Below are 16,248 nucleotides of genomic sequence, written 5' to 3' on the forward strand. Positions count from 1 at the left end.
TTCACCCCTGAGACTCTTTTTACCCCTGAGACTTATTTTACCTGTGAGACTTATTTTACCCCTGAGACTTTTTACCTGCGGGAATTTTTTACCCATGAGACTTTTTATACCTGTGAGACTTTTCTACCTGCTAGACTTTTTACCCGAATCTTTTTTTACCTCTGAGACTTTTTTTACCTGTGAGACTTATTTTACCTGTGAGACTTATATTACCTTTCAGCAGCTGATCAGTACCACGAAGCATAGGACTTTCCTGGATGGAGATGGCACCAGCTGTACCATTTTTAACTCTCCCAAATTTTTTTGGAAATCACGATAAATGTGAAGGGCTTATGTATTTGGCTTAGTGAAATGCTTCTATTACAGCTCCCGTCAGACTTATTTTCTAGAAAATTTGGAAACAGAAAATTGCTTGATTTAACCTTCTATTCATTAACTTGATTTCAGATCTGTGAATCTTATCTTTGCTGGCAGAGAAGGTTTGAGAAGGATGATTTCCGTGATGCTTGGGGCTTATATACCATGGCTCATAGGCTTTACTAGGGAAGATGTTCGACGTATGTATCCTTTCATCCAGAAGAATATACATGAACTATTGCGAGAGTCTGGATACTTACACATCCAAGCCACCAAACCAGACACTGCAGGTAATGAACCTTCTCTATATCACTATGAACTTTGTATACTGACTGCTTAAGGCGTATAAACACATAGTTGAACAAAAGCCAACCGTGTTTGAGAAGCAATGAATTCTGGTGACTGAACGCAAGACATGGGGACAAGAGCTGTGTAAAAGGAAGTGAAAAGGAACCGCTTAAAAAAAGACGGAGACTACAAATATCACTTTTCAAGGTCTGTTAAATGGCATACCACTTCTCTATGGCAAAGAAACCCTTTGCAAAAAGCCTCTTAAAGTAAAGCACAGGACCCTGACATTGAAGCTTCTAGAAATAAATGTGGGTGAAAACAAGAAAAATACCATAAGCAAGTGCAATGTGAAACTTGCAGAAAGGTAGACACAGCCATAATACCTGAATCCAGAAGCATGATGTAGTGGGACCAGTAGATAAGGAGTCTGAAGAAAGGTATGGCCATCTCAGAAAAGTTACATGATTTATTTGTATAATATTATCAAAGATTATGGGGTATTCCTTTATTGAAATAAACCCTCATCAGGAAAGACAGCAGAGCTGTCTCAGACTGGCATCAGGTACGGAGACTATAGAAGGAATAGCACCCCATCCTGGCATTTAACTGGAAAAGAGGAAACTCAAAGTGAAACGTCAGCTAATGCCTAGTCTGTTGCTTGAACTGATTGCAATATCAGAGAAATAAAAGGAGACAAACCAGATACCAGGTTGGGGTTTTACGGGTTTTCTTTTCAAAAGCCAAACAATGAAGACAGCCCCCAGAAAAACAAAGACCAGTATGTCTAGTGTCTGATCAGAAAACTAGCAGAAATGTTTTTAAAAGGAGAATTCATTTACAGGTGATAATATCACAGGGAAATCATGCTTCAAATATCAGAGCTCTGGCAGGATCAAGAAGCTGTGGACCTAGTAATGGAACATATTTATTTTCCAAGAAAAGTTTTGTTGAGGTTCCTTCTCCCAGTGTTCTTAAAGACATTAAACTGCCTTAAGAAAAAGATTAAGTTCATGGGTTAATAACTAGTTAACATGAGAATTCATGAATATAAATAAGTAAGCAAGTTCCAGGGGAGAGAGAGTATCACAAAAATCTGTGCTGGCACCCGTACCTTTCAATATGATCTTAATTTCTCTACAGATAAAAGTTAATGGTTAAGTGAAAATCTGACACCTATCCAGGGTTTGGTTTAATCTAAAGATAAATGGTTTTGTAACTCTCTGCAGTTAAGTGACTGGTTGATTAAACTGGCCAATAAAAACTGATGTCAACAAAGTCCAAAGCAATTTAAGCAGAGGAAGAAAATCACAATGGGCTCTAGTTTGGTTGCTGCTATGTGAGAGAATCCAAGAGTCAAGGACAGTGCTTTGAAACGTCAGCCAGCTCAGACTTTAAGAGAATCTTACAAACTCTTAAAGAAAGCAAAAAGAGAGTAAGACAAAACACTAAATCCATGATATTTAGAATCTGTTCCACCCCTGTTTCATTAATATATTTTATAATCAAAAGAATACAAGAAGGGGAGAAAAAGAACCCTAAAGTGACCAAGCAGCTTCCCTACAAGCACTGTACATAGTCTAGGACTCTTTAACCTGGAAAAAAAGAAGAGCAGGGATTTTGTAGCACACTAAAATTGTGAAAGGTAGAAAATAAATAGGGGGAAAAAATGCATATTCCCTGCTTAGTCTCAAAAAATATCTATATTATCAGTTTAGTTCTCATTAGGCAGGTTTAAAGCAACGCTACAGTATTTTCACTCACCAGAAGCTGTGGTACCTAAGATGTGTACAGGTTGAATCATTAGTAAGCTGCAAACAAGACTGGTATTTCTGAGCATCCAGTCCATGAAAGTTGAATACAGTGATTCGGAGACAGCTTTCAGCTCAGAAAATGCTCACCTCCAGACGGGTCACATGTTAGCTGGCACATTTTAGCCTGCCCTACCTTTGCTGGTCAAAGCATTTACATGACTTTGATGTGTAGCAAATCACTTTAGGCCTGACAGCACAGGGAAACTGTTGTGCCAATGCACAAACTTACTTTGCATTAACTATGTCCACTATTAAATTGAAATCACATTGTGCATCATCTTCTACGCAGTCATTCAGTGCTAAAGTCACACTAAAATACACTTGAGAGTAGGCAATTCTAAGGATACTGTAAAACTACAGCCTAGAGTGTGGTACAGGAATTTTCCCAAGGCAAGCTCTACCACTGCTGAAGTGATCCCCACCCGTTTTACAGGTTAAAACACAGATATAATATGCTGTGTTTATAATGTTTGTTAGCATTCCCCAAAGGCAGGAGCAGATAGCAGATACACACCACTCCACTGTTGTTTAAATTACATAGAAAGTGAACAGCACTCAGGGTCCCAGTTAGCCATCCTAAGCAGGACAGTGCTCCCAAACAGTTTATCTGAAATTTCTTTTCAGAGTGTAATCCCTTTACATCTGAATTTGCTCTTTCTGCCACACATTACCAAGAAGCCCAGAGGATTTTCTTAACTCCTATTTTCTTTTGTATAGGAATTGCTCAACTTTATAGTGCTGTCAGTTATAGCCAAAATTCCATCGGGGTGAACTTTTCAAGAATAAAGTACTCCAGGGCTAGTAAAACGCACTCTTTACTGAATTCTCATAGAAAACTCTGAAGAATTGATGTAAGTCCAGTTTAACTCCCACTGAAGTATTTGCAATGCCAGGCAACTGCAATGGTTCTCTTCTTCTCTTGAATTAGGTTGTGGACTGAATGACTCCCCTGTGGGGCTTGCTGCATATATATTGGAAAAATTCTCTACCTGGAGAGATAAATCATTTCTGCATAAAGATGATGGAGGCTTGGAAAGGTAAGAAAACAGGTGCTCTTCCATGAGAGGACTCATTAAAAGAATGAGCAATGGTAACTAATGAGGAGATAGGTAAAAGACTGGCCAAAGCTGAATTTTGAGCATGAAAGGTTACACATGACAAGTAGTAGTGTAAACTCACAGCAGACTGCCTGCAAACTACTGCTTCAGCACCGGGCAGTTTTGCTCTGGGCACATGGGTGCCAATTAATTTGCTGCTTGAAAACAAGTGGAGAACAAGAACAACTGTTCTTCAGGGCATGAGCCCAATATAGTGTATTGAGAAACAGCTTCCAATGAAACATCTTCATCTTTTTCTATCAATAGCAAATACACTCTTGATGAGCTTTTGGCCAATGTGATGATTTATTGGGTGACATCCTCCATTGTGTCCTCAATGCGATTCTACAAGGAGAACATCTCCAAGGACCCTGGTCTAACAGGTGATGCCAGGTAATGAAGTGGTAGGTGTAAGAAAGATTTGCAAATGAGATTGAACCACGTTTGCCTGTATAAACATTTAGATTACTTTAAAACAGCAAACTTAAGTTGTTAAAAAAAATAATCTAAGTTCTTATTTTCTTTTGATAAAAATAGTTGAGTCATTTTTCTTTTGAACCTGTAATTCACACAAAGTAGCTTGTAGCCAAGACAATGCAGCGGACATATCAAACTATATTCAGTCTTGTGTTCAAACTACAGGTCTATATACTTAGTCACCAAACAAATGTGATCTCTGGCTCAGTTCAGTTAAAACAAAACAGAAAATCAGGAGCATTTCCAAGAGAGACGTTTAAACTGAATTAGGAAGCATACGGCTTAGTGGTGGATAAAACTAACGACTACAAGTGTTAAGCACAAACTTGGGGAAGCAATCTGGAGAGCAGTACCTTCTAACAAACCAAGCACCTTCTAACAGCCACTGACTTTAAGATGACTATAAGAGAGGCTGACCAGAAAATGCTGCAGAACGGAATTCCATGTGATTGATCACACAAACAAATAGAAGAGTCTTTTCCTTTGTAGACCGAGCCAGCTTACCTTTCCTCAACTCATTCGTTACGCTGGTACTATAAATTCTAAAGTAAACTTGAGCAGGCTCATTTCTGACTGTCACAAAGAGGTGATGCGTCTTGCCATTTATCGCAAAACTGTAAAACAAGGTAAGTTTAAAAATAGGAAACGTTTCAAGATTGAACCGTGTGCGAAGTTGGCTCTACTTTACGGTTTTGGGTATAATATTCTCATACTCAAGGAGACTCAAATACAAGCAAAGCTTTTCAGCAGAGTACAAACCACAAAATGTGTCGCTGCGGTGAAGCTCTGCCAGCTGACTGTGGCAATTACTAGAGTCAGGAGGTTTTTATAGAATTTCCCCAGGACTTTTTTCAAAAAGGCACTTAGTTAATGTCCTCTAGGTTTGCAGTGTATGTTCCCACAGGGACTGCAGCTTTTTCCTCAGGAGCTAGTACATACACCACGGGTCTGGGCAAAGGAGGTCTTCAAGAACATCATCACTTACTCTTACATGCCACGTGGAGGGCATTTTGCTGCCTTTGAGGAACCAAAGCTTCTGGCACAAGACATCATGCACTTTGTCAGAAAGGTGGAACAGCTGTGAACATGCACTTTAGATACATATATAGAACAGAAGCAAGTTGTTCTGCCACCAGCAGAACCTTTACTTTGAGGGATCAAATAAATCCAATGTAATCACATAGAGAAAACAACATTTCATTTTGATAATCATTACAGTACTAAAATTGTTAATGAAGCTCTAAAGCTTTTCTAAAGAATAAAAGAAAAAACCCCAAAGTAAGCAACTTGTCTTCTTTCACTCCCGGCACCGTATCATTGCTGCACTCATAGTTCAAGTGTAACAGAATACATGAACGGTTTACTGCAGTAACACTGCACTCATCTGGGGAAGAGAGTAGAAAGAAACCAGCCCCTTGATCCTTAGAACGAAGGCTTCTGTTTAAAAGCTTCTTTAAACACTTGAGTGCTAGCGTCTGAAATATGCATCACAAGCAGCTTTGGTGGAAGTGTAAAGGGTTTTGATCTCCTGAGCACAAACACTCCTACGTTCAAGTTATGTTTCATTCAAGAGACCAGGAATTACATATTCAAGTGGGCAGCTGCACACAAGGCAGCTTTCTTCATTCTAACAGGTTTTCCCCCTACGGCTAGCTTTAGCAGCTACTACACTATGTAAACAGATGTTCAATGGATAACAAGGCAGAGACAGCGTTCCTAGTGTGCTCCAAGCTCAAAAATACCAACTTAATTTCCTCTTCGTTCTTTATCATTCCATTCCAAATGGTAAAGTTAAAATATGCACCAAGTGTAGCAGGTTACTTCAACCTTTACCCTCATTTCAAACGATTCTTATCACACCATCGTGCAATTTTTGCTAGCAAGAAGCTGCAAGCAACCTTGCTACCAGTAGGCTCGAGTTTCTCTTCAAATGGGATAGAGCTGTTTGGAGCTGTTAAGCTCACTACATTACAGACACTTCTAAGTAGCTGACTGAAGGTTAAGTCCAGCAGACACCTAGTTTTGACACACTGTTCAAAGCTCTCAAGTGTTTCTCACCCTCCCTCCTTCTCCCATTCTGCACTAGACACCAGGCCAGAAGAAAGGGCTCAAGTTCTGCTCCCAAGTAATACCTTCTGACTTTGAACAGGAGTTTGACAAGTAAAGATAGTGCTGAACTTGATCACACTCGCCTCACCGCCTCTTCACATTTCATAAACATTGAAGAGTCTAAGACTTAGAAGTAAAAGCAAGCAAGAAACTAACTTTTATTGTTGTTGTCTTAAGTGAGAACAAGCTAGCATATTGGGACAGGAGTCCTATGCAGGAGCGGGCTGGAAACTAATGGGAGAAACAGCTAGGTATTGTGAAGGAGAATAGGAAAGATAAACATGGTTATCTAGTGTTTAATAGGTGTCTGCATGCTTGTAGAGATATATAGCTGTGTAACGGCATGAATGATTCCTGCCCTGAGCCTGGTGGCGCATACAGCTGCGGTTTGTGTCCGGGCTCAGAGATGTAAATAGGGGCTTCTCTGTTATGGTAAAAGTGTTTCTCTTTGCATAAAAAAAGAGGGAACTGAAGGGAATGACCCCAGAGGTATGTTCAGAGAAGGCACACTATGTTTCGAACTTTTTGACTGAACCAGTTCTTTTTTGGTGTGCCCTTCCACCTATGTATAATGTTAATCCAAAAGGAGATGATACTGTTTACACTTTGAATGTCGATCATTGTCTTTCTGTAGATGCTAATGTAGTAGGAGGCTGTGATGGGAACGTGTCGCAGCGGTTCTTCTCTTATCCGGAGTAACAGCAGGGAAAGCATTAAAGAGTTAAATCACCTTGTTTGGTAGGCAGTTAAGCATGTGAGTCAAAATTGCCACTGCTTTTTGTTGTTGGTTCAAGGACATGGCTGTGAGGATTTGGATGGTATGTGCTGCGGGGATTTTAGGCGCCCCATTGCAGCAACATGGTATCAAAATCTGAGAAAATTTCAGTCTTTTTTGGCATCCATTCACTCAACTGGCAGTATTGTTTGTTTGCTATTACCTTGGTTGCTGTCATGTTTGCAAGGGCCCTGCAGAACATGGCAAACCTGGTCCTAGCTGTTCAAAAACAAAAAGGGGCAATTGTCAAATTGTACGGAACAGAGACAGCGGGTTATTTTGACACTGATAATATGTCTCAGTTGGTTTTTTATTTGTTCTATTACTTATACCTTGTTTTTACTCGTTCGGTTTAAAAGGTTCTTTTTGTGCAACAGGAAGGGGGAGATGCAGGAGCGGGCTGGAAACTAGGACCATGCGTGGCAATCCGTTTGCTGAGGGGAATGTGCTCGAGTTTGTCTGGACAAGGATTAACATGATGAGGCATGTTTGCAGAGCACAGGGGAGTGGGAGACGGATGGCGCCAAGGAAAGATAACACCTTGTTAATTGATGGTAGTTAACCACCAATCGGGGATTGCCTAGTATGCAAGGCTTAGCTTCAAGAACCAATCTGTTTCAAACGCGCAGCTTCTGAAAGTGTATAAAACCTCGTGCTTCTGTACAATAAATTGACATTTGCTTGCATCAAGCTGCGTCCCGTCTCTTCATTCGCCGCAGTCCTACTTCCTCTGAAGAGGGTTAGAGCAGAAACCGCTTGCTTTTAGTTCTAACTGTATATCTAACTGACCGTCAAGGCTGTTGGGCTAAAGGTTAGTAAAAAAATAGGAAGACGTGCTTCCCCACTTCCACAGGGCCAATCAATCTCTTTTTGTCACCAGTACAAGACCTCCCAATTACTCAGAAGTCCCACTCTTTGTTTGGATTATTAAGTAACTGAAATTGAGTTATAGAGAAGTCTAATTTTATCAAATAGATAGGCAAACACTCGAGTACTCACTCAAGCCTGATCAGACTACAAAGGTCTCCTTTTACGGGTAAGAATGGCTATAGCCTTTTTAGTAAAGGCCAAGTGTATTAATAGTCATGTACATTACCCAGAGAGAGTCCCAAGCAATCAGCTAATTTAGTAATGGCCGCATTAAAACTCAGGAGGGAAAAGGTTTATCCAGTATTTGCCAGTTCAGCAAGTACACAGCAGGAAAGTTTTACTCCCAACGCGCCAATTAGTCTCCTGTACCATAACTCAGGTCCCCAAAGAATCACTGTATCTTTGTGCAGCTGTGCCTTAAAGGGTAATTGCTTTCAACAGCCATTCAGGAGATGAAAACAGATGGACACGGTTCAACTACAGGAAGGTAGTAGACGCCCTGAATAAAGGATCCAGACAGACAAGAATACACAGTTGTATTTGATAAAGTTATCGCTTAAAGCGGCACCAAAGGTTATTCGATATTCCATTGAAGTTCTACAGAGTGTGGGTCATTCGTGAAAGCCTTTGAGCGCCGCTGGTGCTTGAAACCAGACATAGTCCTCCCAAGTAGAGGTCACATGCTGAGGAGCCGAGGCACTTCTGTTGATGTCTCCATCGCAGGACAAGTTAACAGCTAGTTTCCTCCCTCGAGTTGGCACTTTATAGTTGAGCTTGGGCCGGAACCAATCAACACCACAATCACGGTGTCCTTGGAGCATAACAACAGTGCCCATGACAGGGAGAGCCTTCAGCTCACTGAAGACATCCGCAACAAAGAGTGAGTCAAAGAGCTTGCTTGAATTTGCTCAGCTTGCTTGAATTTGCGCGCCGTTGGTGGAGCAGGAGACTCCCCGGCCGCCCAGCGCTGTTTTGCTTACTTGTCGCTTGCTTTAATAAATCACATTTTCTAATTGGCCAGTCTCTGGCATTTCATTGGACAGGTAAACTCTAACAATACCTCTGGCACGACCGATTTCCCTCCAACAACGAACAACGGTAATGCTGGGGAGAGGCAATACAGTTCACCGACTTACACCCAAGCTGGTATTTCTCCTGCAGATGCCTGCTCTGTTTCAATCATGATTTCATGCCATCATACCTCAAAAGCATTATTCTCCGGAAGCCAAATCACGACCAAACACACGCAAAAACTACGCTGGCCTTAACGCCGAGCGGCTCTGCCTGCCGGTAGGCAAGCTGTAGCGCTCAGGGCTGTGCCCCCCCGACCCCAGACAGCGCGGTGCCCCCCGAAAGCCGGGCTGCAGGCAGGAGCCGCCCCGGGGCCAGCAGCCACCGGCAGGCGGGCAGGAGCCTCCCTGCCTGCAGAGAGGGGCTGGGGCTCGCCCGCTCAGCGCCTCGGGGGGCAGCCAGGGCAGGGGGAGCTGAGCCCCACCGGCCTCTGAATACGGAGCCTCTGGCAGGGGCCTGCGAGCTGCTGGAAGAAAACGGGCTGCTGAAGGGGTAAGGCTCAAGGACACCGGGGTACAATCACTGTGGTGGGGGAGATCCCGACCTCCTACTCAAATGGCCCCCCGAAGAGAGTGAACCCCCCCACCCGGGGAGCATGGGGAGGAAATTTAAAATGAACTCTACCTTTAAACTGCAGCGAGAAGGCAACTAACCGATAAGTAGCTCGTAGGTGTAGGCTTTGGGCAGAACTAACCAACTTCACTGTGTAAATAAGTATCGTGAGTAAAACTACGTGTGCAAGTTAGGAGGAGCGACCCCCCTTGCACCCGGCACCGCAATAAACACCCCGCTTTATAACTTACCCCGAGTTACAGAGTTTAATTCCGCACGTCAGACGGAATAAGCAGCCTTTTCACTAAGCAATTAGTTCTTCACCTACCATTTCCCCAGCTGTTCCCTCGCCTGAATACGCTCAAGTATCGACCTGCAGTAAATATCCAGTTTTCAGGCAGATACAGTTGACCAGAAAAGCTGGTCATTCAGCCTGTGCTGTGCACAGGGGAGGTGTCACAGCTCTCCTGCATCCACATCTAAGTCTTATCTTCTAAGCAAAATTGTGGTGTCCATGTTACATGATGGGAGTGATGGCGCATATCAAATTGCATGGTAGGAAGCTGCCTGCATTTTTCTGTTTGTCACCTGAGTGAACATTGGTGAAGTGACAGAAGAAGTCTGGTAAGCGTACCTTCATGGAAGGAGAGTAGGAGGAACAACCGTTTGCTACAGCACGTGCTGGAGCTGCCTGGCTGGAGAGCTGCTTTGCTGGGAATAGCCAGAGGGTCTTGGCAGAAAGTGAGCTGAGAATGAGCCAGCAGGGTGCCCTGCCGGCTGAGAAGGTTAACGGTGTCCTGGGCTGTATGAAGAGCAGCATAGCCAGGGGACTGAGGAAGGGGATTGTACGCTGCTACCTGGCAGTCCCTGGGTTGTGTCCAGCTCCCTGGGTATAATTTTGAGGCCCCAGTGCAAGAGAGAGTGGTCTTTCATCCGTGAGCGAGTTCAGTGGAGGGCCATCAAACTTTGCCAGGAGCAGGACTACTTGCCTTTTGGGGAGAGACTGGGGGAACTAGATAGAAGAGACCCCTCTAGCAGCTCCAGGTTCCCAATATCTTATTCCCCAGGTTCGTCCTAATAGCCATCCGTGGTCATTAGGCTGCAGGATTTCTAGTATATAACACGCTTACAGTTGCCAAGATGGGGGTCCTCTACGTGTCTATCCCAGCTAGGAGCTGGCGGATTGCATCCTCCGGGTCCCCATGTTATAGTTAAGAATCTATTTTTAATGGCTACGTCCCAGTTTGAAGCTATGGTTTCACATCCCCAGTATGCACAGTAATAGTGATTAGGGAAATTGCAATAGCTTTTCCCTGGATTCGAACTGGGGCAGAGATAAAAAGGTTTTATTGTTCTTTCTCATCGACCGGGTGGGTCTAGTTCATAAAAGACTAAATCTTCCAATTTAACTTGGAATTTTGGGGATCCGGCTGTCACGTTGTACCGAACTTCTATTGAATCTTCCCATCAACCTAAGGTCCAATTGAAGAGTAATGCTCATTTTTTTTGTTTTTTTTTAAAGTCATGGTAATCAATACCATTAATAGGATACTAGCTTTCATTTCCCCACTGTTCAGTACATCTCTGCCTTCCTCGTCTACTCTTTTGCAGAGAGCAACAGGACATCAATATCTTCTCGGCAGCAGCAGGTAGTCTTGAGGGGAATTTTGCTGTTATCCTGTCAATAATTTCCAAGGTCTAAAGAGTTAGTTATCTCTTAAATATATTTCCACCTGTTTGGTTGTTGTGTCCGTTTCCAGGCGAATCTTATAGTACACTTCTTAAAACTCTGTACCAGTCTGTTTCATGTACTTCCCAAAGTTCAGGTACTGACAGTTCCCATCCACAAAATAATTTACGAATTTCCACTTGATCCTCTGGTCCCCTGGTACGTATCGAATCATTGTGACATTTCATACAGTAAGGTTGTCTCTTAAATGAAACACAGGACCAATCTCTATTACAATTTAGACATCGGCAAACAACCCAACATAAATGTCTGGAAGTGGGGTGTTTTAAGCAGGGTATTCCCCGGACATCTCCTATTCTGGGTGATTTGGGTATCTCTGTCTCTGTGTTGTTTTGCGGTCAGCCAGCAATGGTGAGACAGATAGCGATGTCCCAATAACGTCCTTCACACCGTCCCGTGGCTCAACATTGCTGCTCCGTGGGTGGCATAGATAGAGAGAGAGAAAAGATTCTGCCAACTATACAAAGGAGGTTAACAATCTTTATCTAAGCATTAAACCCATTTACCATTATCAATAAACAATAACAGGCAATAACTACAAATGACTAACAAGAACTATAAATCCCTAACAAACGTTAGCTAACAACTCAAAACTCAAACATGTCATAAGCTAATTTCAAAACATTATCATAACAGGATGACATAACAAAGCACAATAAAACATTTCTTAGCATATATAAGGTTTGTTTGTGGGGGTTAAGAATCAAGAGCCAAGAGGTGGGCATTTAAAGGGGTAAATTTTCATGCCCCTTTAAGGTTAGGCTGCGCGTGCATTTTCATTGTGCAGTTTTGGTCAGGGCGTTAGCCTGAATCTTGACCAGGAGGGTCACGGACCAATTCGTTTGTCTTGCCACAAACAATCCTTATCATTTTGGAAAAGATGGGAGCAGGAGATGACACAGTCTGTACGGTTTTGCTGTTCAGCCTTTGTCCCATCGTGACTACAGTACCCATCAGTATGTGCTTTTGTGAGTGTTTTTGGTCACGCCGGTACAGAAGAGTGCGATCTCTTCCTCGCAATCCGCCCCGAGAAGTGGAACCCGTGGGATACCAAAGCAGAGTGCGAGAGACTGTTATATAAACAAAAGAAAACTGTTGACCTCCAGCAGTTACCATGTGACTTGTTATTTGTTTCTGTTCATTTTCGTTACCTCGTGAAGAAAAATACCAAGGACCAGACACAGACTATCGTGGAGGGAACAGATGGAGTTACCACCCCGACATTATTCAGGACCGTGCTGGACTCACGAGTGAAGAAGCCTGTTTTCCACCTCACATGAGACTTTGCTGGACTGTTATTCTGTTATTCAACTTCTAGTTCATGTTTGTTAAGAAATTGTTATTTGTTGTTTGCTGGTTGTCAAATGATTCATTGAATTTACTTTACATCTAACACACGGTTTTCAAAATAAATCAAAAGGGTTGGGTAATACATATAATAATAACCTACAAAAACAAAACCTAAAAACAACACTTATAACTATACATTCCACTTAAGTAATAAATGAACTATAAATACTATAGTTTCTTTAAGCATTTTTTATATATATATATATATATATATATACATATATGCGTCACTACCATGGCTAGACTACAGGGATTTCGCATGCGCGGTCTTTCCAGATTGTTCCAGTACATTCTGTGGGGTTTAAAATTGCGCATGCGCATGTTCAAAGGCATACACGATAAAAGATGGCTGCTGAGTGTCCAGATGAAGTCCTGGACCCATTTCCCGAGCTTACCACTCCGGTAAGTTTGTTAATGGTAACATTTATGGCACTATGGCCAAATGACAGGTCCTTGCTTTCAATGCAATGTTTTCTCACCATCAGACCGCCACGTCACCTGCCAGGGAGGAAGGGTCTGGAGTGCGCATTTCCCCCTCTGAACATCCCGTAAGGTGAGTGTTTTTTAAACGTCTAACCTGTATGGTTCATTATAAAGGGGAATCAAACCCCCCCCCTTTTTTTTTTCCTTGTTGTTTAGGCAGAGGGTGCGTTTTTCTGCTGTCACACGTCAAGAACTTATGGCGGAGGTGGAAAAGTATAAAAGATGTTACCACATCCCCGTCTGTGCGTTCCTGATGGTTGTTTTCTCTGCTATTCTACTTGTATTCTTCATCAGCCTACATTGTTGTATGAATTGTTAATAGTTAATTATTCCCAGATTCCTGTTTGCTGTTAAATTGTTATTGTGTTAACTATATAATCTGTATTGTCGACTGTACATTTCGGCGTACTACTCGAATTTGTTTAATGCCATTGGGTGAAATCATAATAGCAAATTGCATGTTAGTTACAACGTGTTGAATTAATCTTATAAAACATGGAACAGCACATGGCAAAAACAATAAGGTGGCTAAACCACATAACAAAATAGGATTCGTTTTACCCAGGGGCTCCCGAGAAGCCAGGAAAACAAGTCAATATTCCAGTCTTTCCGAGTTCGGACGGAACATGGGCTAACTTCCCTGTCTCTGATGTGATTTGTTTAACTCCCTCACCATTGCCATCAATTTTCAAATAACAATTGGAAACATTTAATTTACCACAAACACTTCCTTCTTCGGCTAGCAGGTAATCGAGAATCATTAGAATAGTTTGGCTCCTGATCTGTACTTACAGTTTGGATTTTACCATCTGGTATTAAGGATAATTCCTCCTTTCCTACCTCCTCTGCTGCTGCAGAGTGTCATCTGCACATCCCATAACAAGTCACCGTCATGGTAAAACACACAGATTTACATTAGTAGAACTGCTACAGAGTGTATTTTATTTCAGTTTTTCTGCCAATATTCCCCATAGCCTTGCTGAGCAAGGGATATTGTTTTACCTGAACTAGGCAGACCTTCCCCTTATCATTTCTACTGTAACAGGTAAAGCATTTTTTCCTTACCTGGAATTTATTTCCAGATATGCCTGGTTAAAGATTTCTTTTCCACTTAAAGATTTTGGTGAATTTGGCATTCTTATTTGTTTTCTTAGTTTGTACTTTAAAGGTTTCAGGATGTTTTCCTGGTGGCCAGCAGCTCCCACAACTGTAACAAATTCTTTTCACTGAAGTTTAACACCAAATAAGTTGGTTTTGTATTCACCAACTTTTCTACATCACGATTACCTTAGTAAAAATCAACTCGAACCTTTATCCAGTCCTATTCACAACTGACTTTCAAACATCTAAATTTCCCCATCAGAGATTCACCTTTACTCTCCTCAGACCCGCTGCCTGCCCTAGAGGGGCCGTTACCGGTCCTGTTGTGCTGCAAATGCTGCAGCAATCGGGGTGACATTGTCAGGTCCTTCTGCTCAATCGTCAGCAACAGCAACCCCCTCCTCCCCACCAGCAGAAGGGTTCGGGGCAGGAGATGCTCTTCCTGCTCTGCAGGTTACACAAGCCTGCCTCTGCTACAGCACTTCTGTTTTAACTCTTTCTTACCCTGAATGCACATCTGCTCCTTGTTGCTTTAAGTCTGTGTTATTACATATCAGCCTTCGCAGGCAAACAGCAAACACCCTGCCATGCATCCAGCGTGACTCAGCCGCACCTTCGAGGGGATACGGGGCTTTGTACAAACTCACCCCAATACTTTAACACTTTCACAGGGTTTTTTGACTCTCCACCCCCCCGGCTTCAGATCTTACATACATTAGCACAAGTTTTTTATCTTACAACGTGTTTCATTCTGGTTGCTCCATAGAAGGAACCACAACCTCCCCTCTGATCCTTTTCCATTGCTAATATTAAGGGATCTTGTGGAGCTAGGTTAATACCACACTCTTTTGCCACTCTGGGTGATTCCTCAGAGTGAAAAACATACCAGCATACATTACTTCATCCCATTTTTCCTCTCGCCTTAAAAATAACATTAATTTTAGCAAAACATTATAATTCAGTGTGCCGTTTAAGGGCCATTTTCTCTGTCCCCTAACTTATACAGGGGCCACCACTGATTGCAGTACTTAGCCAAAGTTCTCTTATTCACGCTTCCCCCAGCTGCCCCCCCCATTTCCTTCCAGTGACCTTTCTTACTATTATCTCAATCGCTATCCCAGCCACAGAGACTCTAATTTCACTTACAGCTCTCTCTCTTATCCCAAGGCGTCCAAACCTTACAGTCAGGGCATTCAATTTCTTGTCGCCACCATACATATAATAATTCTTTACACCATATACACTTTAAAACATACAGAGGTTCACATTCACCCCTCGGATGTTCAAGACAATAACCACATACCAACATTTGTAATATACTGAATACAGAAATGTTCTCACATTTCCAGCATAAATGAGTATAACAATTATTAATAACCTTGTAATTATTAATTAAAAGGCCACTTTTCTCCACATTCCAGCTTATAAAGCGGCCACCATTGATTACAATATTTTATCAATGTTTTCCTATTCACATTTCCACCAGCGGATCCTCCAATATCCTTCCAATGACTCAAAACACACCCTAGCGGATTTTTCTTTAAAATCCCACCACTCTGCTTTCCTCCCATTTTTCCCAGCTTACACTCACAGAACACACTTATCACTTACAGAATTACTACTTACAAAATGCAACACACAGGTATCTTTCTACAGCAACACCAAGAGCTCACTATTATTATCAAAAATATAGCCAAAATCACAGTAACAATTATCAAAGTCAAATTCCACATTCCATAAATCCGGTAACCAAAATAAGCAACACTGCAGCAAATAAGCTTGAAACAATGAATATTCCATTAACGCCTATACATATTCATTACCTGAACCCGCCTACCCTCGCTTCGTATGCTAATTAGCTTATCAGTCTTTCACGCTTGCGCAGATTCTTCCAAAAATTGTGGGCCGGGGTCTTTAGAATGTGGGCAGTGGTCTATGGGAGGAAGGCTGTAGGTCTTCCTCATGGTGTACTTTTCACCTTTTGCTCATTTGCAGTGTTCTTATCAGTCTAAGGTAATTTATGCCCTTGCTGGCCATCTGCTTTTCTTGCTTAATTATTTCTTTTACCCTTATCTGTCCTCTCCTGCTGAAGTGTTCCGCTAAAGTTTTTCCCATGATTTTGCCACAAACTGAGTTTTGAGGAGCGCTTGCCCT

At 42.2% G+C, this 16,248-nt stretch overlaps 2 long non-coding RNA genes across 2 annotated transcripts in view; both read left to right on the forward strand.

The window, feature by feature from the left end:
• Nucleotides 1-248: 248 nt before the first annotated feature.
• LOC308057578 lies at nucleotides 249-5,736 on the forward strand. The gene is made up of 4 exons (XR_013925338.1): nucleotides 249-647; nucleotides 3,388-3,496; nucleotides 3,824-3,949; nucleotides 4,915-5,736. It is a non-coding gene; the product is annotated as an uncharacterized lncRNA (long non-coding RNA).
• A 113-nt stretch (nucleotides 5,737-5,849) lies between these two features.
• Nucleotides 5,850-16,248, forward strand: part of LOC308057581 — a 309,793-nt gene continuing 299,394 nt past the window's right edge. Inside the window, exon 1 of the long non-coding RNA XR_013925341.1 lies at nucleotides 5,850-6,635. This is a non-coding gene — a long non-coding RNA (uncharacterized lncRNA). The remainder of the gene's footprint in view (nucleotides 6,636-16,248) is intronic.

Source organism: Falco punctatus (assembly GCF_963210335.1).
Source record: "Falco punctatus genome assembly, contig: scaffold_52, whole genome shotgun sequence".
Classification (NCBI taxonomy): Eukaryota; Metazoa; Chordata; class Aves; order Falconiformes; family Falconidae; genus Falco; species Falco punctatus.